The sequence below is a fragment of the Oncorhynchus keta genome, chromosome 7 (assembly GCF_023373465.1).
Source record: "Oncorhynchus keta strain PuntledgeMale-10-30-2019 chromosome 7, Oket_V2, whole genome shotgun sequence".
In the NCBI taxonomy this organism is placed as follows: domain Eukaryota; kingdom Metazoa; phylum Chordata; class Actinopteri; order Salmoniformes; family Salmonidae; genus Oncorhynchus; species Oncorhynchus keta.
This window is the reverse complement of record NC_068427.1, coordinates 42,504,135-42,509,967: the sequence shown is the minus strand read 5'-3', so window position 1 is coordinate 42,509,967 and position 5,833 is coordinate 42,504,135. Positions and strand designations below refer to the sequence as shown.

The 5,833-nt window shown below is 50.2% G+C and overlaps 1 long non-coding RNA gene across 1 annotated transcript; it reads right to left on the bottom strand.

The window, feature by feature from the left end:
• Positions 1 to 1,530: 1,530 nt before the first annotated feature.
• Positions 1,531 to 2,244, bottom strand: LOC127931165 (uncharacterized). Its single transcript, XR_008140090.1, has 3 exons — positions 2,041 to 2,244; positions 1,873 to 1,998; positions 1,531 to 1,703 (listed from the first exon to the last, which is right to left on the bottom strand). It is a non-coding gene; the product is annotated as an uncharacterized LOC127931165 (long non-coding RNA).
• Between the last annotated feature and the right edge of the window lie 3,589 nt (positions 2,245 to 5,833).

Genomic DNA, 5,833 nt, shown 5'->3' with positions numbered 1-5,833 from the left:
ATATAACATTATCACACAAAGAAATGCACACAGACACAGATTAGGCATTAGGCTGCACTAGTCACAAACCCCTGTGCTGCTCTGTTCTGCTGTGGTACCACTGCCAGGACAAAATCACAAAGCCAGTCTTCTCTCAACCTCTGATCTCTGACTGGTCCCAGTCTGATTATCCAATAAGGCCTGTCAGCCCTTATTCCAGTGCCAGGGGCCCAAGCTCTCCTCCTCGCCTCACTCTTCACAGCACCAGCACCCCCTTTTCTGTGCCCCAACTAGGCACAGTAGTCCGTCAGAAATAGTCTCTGAAACGCTATTATAACAGCCTTATCAATGCTATGTGGTAAAAACAGAACACCCGCAGCTCTGGGGGTTGCAGCGAATCAAAAACTGTGCCCTTCAAATGTTCAACGTGTCTGCCGTTATTTAGATATGGTCTCAAATGCAGTGCACATGCCAGACCTCCAGAATATTGGCAGAGAATCTCAGAGATATTTGTGTGGAGGGCTAAACACATTGGGATGGGAGACTGCATAGCCATGCAGTGAAAACTGTCAGGAGTTATTATTAAAAAGTAACCTATTTTTGGGGTACCAACAAACTGTACATTTACAAGTTTTGTCTTTCAATCTTTTTTTCAAGTGGTTCCCTTTTTCCCTTGAAACTGAATGCAGGAGTCAGCCTGCGAGCACAAGAACTACAGTACCACAACAAAGCATCACCCGTAAAACGCACGTCTTTGCAGACAGACGCTTCATAAATGTTCATCAACCATTAGTAAAAGAGTACATTATCGACTCCCTCATCAAAGAACCATCTCTTTAATGCCTGGCTGAAATATCAGTGATTGATCTCTTGTGGGTGCTACATGACCTTCAATGTATTTCAGATGGGCAGGAAATGAAGACGTTGTTATATGGGTGGGGGGAATCAGGGTGGGTTTACTGCAACGTTCAGGTCAGGAGAAACACTACCCACATAAACACACAACGAAGTAATGGCAAACACATGTGACTTGGTGTAACATTATTAATGAGCAGGTTTGGGGCAAGTCCTGGAGCAGTGGAAAATTGCCCCGTTGATAAGAATCTTGATAATTTACAAATTGATTGATGACAATTACCACCACCATTCTGTATGTCAGGAAGTATTTTAAAAAGTTGATTTGGTTTGAAAAGAAAACTCCTCACAACAGTTAATGTGAATATGAGGCCATTCTCTGAGTATTCGATTTGTGTTCGGTATCCACAATGTTTCCTGTAGGATATTTCCAAAGTGGATATTTTGTAATGAGTATATCAATTCTTCTATTTTAAGCATGTTTACTCTCTATTTTGAATTCATTTTACATTATTTTGTTTCAATGTGATCCAGATTACCTTTTCATACTGCACTTTGAATGTAATAAACCACTCGCAAAACCCAAATTTAGGCCCCTTTTTAGATTTTTCCAGCGAACAAGATCAGACCCTTTTTTTCCAAATCTCGCCTAAAATGACCTACCCAAATCTAACTGCCTGTAGCTCAGGACCTAAAATGACCTACCCAAATCTAACTGCCTGTAGCTCAGGACCTAAAATGACCTACCCAAATCTAACTGCCTGTAGCTCAGGACCTAAAATGACATACCCAAATCGAACTGCCTGTAGCTCAGGACCTAAAATGACATACCCAAATCTAACTGCGTGTAGCTCAGGACCTAAAATGACCTACCCAAATCTAACTGCCTGTAGCTCAGGACCTAAAAATGACATACCCAAATCTAACTGCCTGTAGCTCAGGACCTAAAATGGCATACCCAAATCTAACTGCCTGTAGCTCAGGACCTAAAATGGCATACCCAAATCTAACTGCCTGTAGCTCAGGACCTAAAATGACATACCCAAATCTAACTGCCTGTAGCTCAGGACCTAAAATGACATACCCAAATCTAACTGCCTGTAGCTCAGGACCTAAAATGACATACCCAAATCTAACTGCCTGTAGCTCAGGACCTAAAATGACCTACCCAAATCTAACTGCCTGTAGCTCAGGACCTAAAATGACATACCCAAATCTAACTGCCTGTAGCTCAGGACCTAAAATGACATACCCAAATCTAACTGCCTGTAGCTCAGGACCTAAAATGACCTACCCAAATCTAACTGCCTGTAGCTCAGGACCTAAAATGACCTACCCAAATCTAACTGCCTGTAGCTCAGGACCTAAAATGACCTACCCAAATCTAACTGCCTGTAGCTCAGGACCTAAAATGACATACCCAAATCTAACTGCGTGTAGCTCAGGACCTGAAGCAAGGATATAAAGTTTGTGGAAATGTGAAATTCATGTAGGAGAATATAACACATTTGATCTGGTAAGGATAATACAAAGAAGAAACGTGATTTTTTGTGTGTGTTTTTTTACCATCGTCTTTGAAATGCAAGTGTCACGAGTCCGACCGAGGGTGTTTCCCCTTCCCGGGCGGGTGGCGCTCGGCGGTCGTCATCACCGGCCTATTAGCTGCCACTGATTGTTTTTCCTCTCCCTCCTTGTATGTTTAGTGGTAGCACCTGTTCATGTTTAATTAGTTTGTCTTTATTAGACAGCCGGCCCGCCTGGTTGTTGTGCGGGATTATTTCATTGTAACCTTCGGCTCTGTTGTAGAGGTACGTGTTTAGTGCCTAGTCGTGATTTTTTCCATTGTATTTTTTCCCTGTGTTTGGGAACGTTACTTTTGTGAGCACCCTGTGGTGCGTTGGTGCTAGTAAAAGACGCACAGCATTGAACTCTGTCTCCTGCATTTTGACTCCACACCCACGACACGCGGAGCATTACAGAATCCTGCACCTATCAGATTGATGGAGTCAGCAGGAGCAGCAGCCAACCCTCTCCCATCGATGGAGGAACGGGTTCTCCACCACACCACCGTCCTCCATCGGATCGGATCCGCGATGGATCAAGTGATGGAGAGAATGGAAAGATGGGAGAGGAGTGGTCTCCTCTCTCCACCTTCGGCACCCACGGTTCCGGGTGTTACTCCCCATCTCCCGACTCCAGCACCCTCCGTCTGACGCTACCGAGGGCTTATGATGGAGCGGCGGGGTTGCCAGGGGTTTCTGCTTCAGCTGGAGCTATACCTGGCCACCATCAGACCCACTCCCTCAGGAGCAGAGAGGGTGAGTGTCCTCATCTCCTGCCTCACGGGTCGTGCTCTGGAGTGGGCGAACGCAGTCTGGAATGGCCCAGACTCAGCGCGGGAGCACTACACAGAGTTTTCCTGCCGTTTCCGTGCCGTGTTTGATCACCCTCTAGACGGCCGAGCGGTGGGAGAACGACTATTTCATCTCAGGCAGGAGAAGAGGAGCGCCCAGGATTACGCGCTGGAGTTCCGGACCTTGGCAGCCGGATCTGGGTGGAACGACAGGGCCCTTATGGACCACTACAGGTGTAGTCTCCGAGAGGACGTCCGCCGGGAGTTAGCGTGTCGGGACACCACTCTGTCACTGGATCAGCTGATCGACATGTCCATTCGACTGGATAATCTGCTGGCTGCCCGCGGGCGTTCAGAGAGGGTTCTGTGCGTTCCACCACCCAGCCCCTCCGCTCCCATTCCCATGGAGTTGGGAGGGGCTACGCCGAGGGGTACCGGAGGAGGTGGCCTTCCCTGCACCAACTGTGGTCGGAGAGGGCACACGCCTGATCGGTGCTGGGGGTCCGCCTGGGAGTAGAGATGGCAGGCGGAACGCTTCTCGGTCACCCCAGGTGAGTCAGCATCAGACTCACCCAGAACCCCTTGTTGGCCATATGTTTGTCTTAATCTCTTTCCTTCACTTTTTTCCCTCTTCCCAGCATAGGGCGCTAGTCGATTCAGGCGCAGCTGGGAACTTTATGGATCGCGGACTCACCCTTAAGTTAGGGGTTCCGCTGGTGCCGATAGATTCTCCTTTCCCCGTGCACTCCCTAGATAGCCGGCCATTAGGGTCAGGGATGGTCAGGGAGACCACGGTCCCACTGGACATGGTGACGCAGGGGAATCATAGGGAGCGTATCAGTTTTTTTATTATTGATTCGCCTGCGTTTCCAGTGGTGCTGGGGACTCCTGGCTGGCCCGGCACAATCCTAAAATTTTGTGGAGACAGGGGTTCTCCAGGGGTGGTCAGAGGAGTGTTCTGGAAGGTGTTTGGGAGTTTCCATCGGTGCCACGTCGGTGGAGAGTCCAGACCAGGGTTCCACGGTGTGCATTCCCCCGAGTATGCCGATGGCAATCGCTTTCAGTAAAGTGAAAGCGACTAAATTACCACCTTATCGACCGGGAAGGGATTGTACGATAGATCTCCAGGTAGACGCTGCGCTTCCCAAGAGTCACGTGTACCCACTGTCCCAGGAGGAGACGTTGGCAATGGAGACATATGTCACGGAGTCGCTGGGACAGGGGTACATTCGGCCCTCCATTTCACCCGTCTCCTCGAGTTTTTTTGTGAGGAAAAAGGAGGGAGGTTTGCGTCCGTGTATCGATTATAGAGGTCTAAACGCCATCACAGTGGGGTATAGTTACCTCTACCTCTCATCGCTATGGCGGTGGAATCGTTCCACGGAGCGCAGTTCTTCACAAAACTGGATCTCAGGAGCTCGTATAGTCTGGTGCGTATTCGGAAGGGAGACGAGTGGAAAACCGCATTTAGTACTACATCCGGCCACTATGAGTACCTCGTCATGCCGTATGGGTTAAAGAATGCTCCAGCCGTTTTCCAATCCTTTGTAGACGAGATTCTCAGGGACCTGTGCGGGCAGGGAGTGGTTGTTTATATCGATGACATTCTGATCTACTCGGCCACTCACACCGCGCATGTGTCTCTGGTGCGCAAAGTGCTTGGTAGACTGCTGGAGCATGACCTATACGTCAAGGCTGAGAAATGCGTGTTCTCTAAACGAGCCGTCTCTTTTCTGGGATATCGCATTTCCACCTCGGGGTGGTGATGGAGGGTGACCGCATTAGGGCCGTGCGTAATTGGCCGACTCCAACCACGGTAAAGGAGGTGCAGCGGTTTTTGGGTTTTGCCAACTACTACCGGAGGTTTATCCGGGGTTTTGGCCAGATAGCGGCTCCCATTACCTCACTGCTGAACAAGTGGTGACAGGCGGACAGAGCATTCAACAAGTTGAAGGCGCTGTTCACTGATGCGCCCGTGTTGGCGCATCCGGACCCCTCTCTAGCATTCATAGTGGAGGTGGACGCGTCCGAGGCTGGGGTGGGTGCCGTGCTATCACAGCGCTCGGGTACGCCACCAAAACTCCGCCCCTGCGCTTTCTTTCTCAAGGAAGCTCAGCCCAGCGGAGCGTAACTATGATGTGGGGACCGGGAGTTGCTAGCGGTGGTTAGAGCTCTGAAGGTGTGGAGACACTGGCTTGAGGGGGCTAAGCACCCTTTTCTCATCTGGACCGACCACCAGAATCTGGAGTATATTCGGGCAGCTAGGAGACTTAACCCACGTCAGGCAAGGTGGGCCATATTCTTCACCCGGTTCCGGTTTACTTTGTCTTATAGACCGGGCTCCCAGAACGTGAAGGCTGACGCACTGTCCCGCCTTTCGAACACCGAGGATGGGTCCACCGAACCTACTCCCATCCTTCCCGCCTCAAAGCTGGTAGCCCCAGTGGTATGGGAGGTGGACTCGGACATCGAGCGGGCGTTACGGGCTGAACCCGCGCCTCCTCAGTGTCCAGCGGGGCGAAGGTACGTGCCGCTTGATGTTCGGGACAAACTGATTCGGTGGGCTCACGTCCTACCCTCCTCGGGTCACCCTGGGGTGACGAGGACAGTGGGGAGCCTTCAGGGGAGGTATTGGTGGCCTACGTT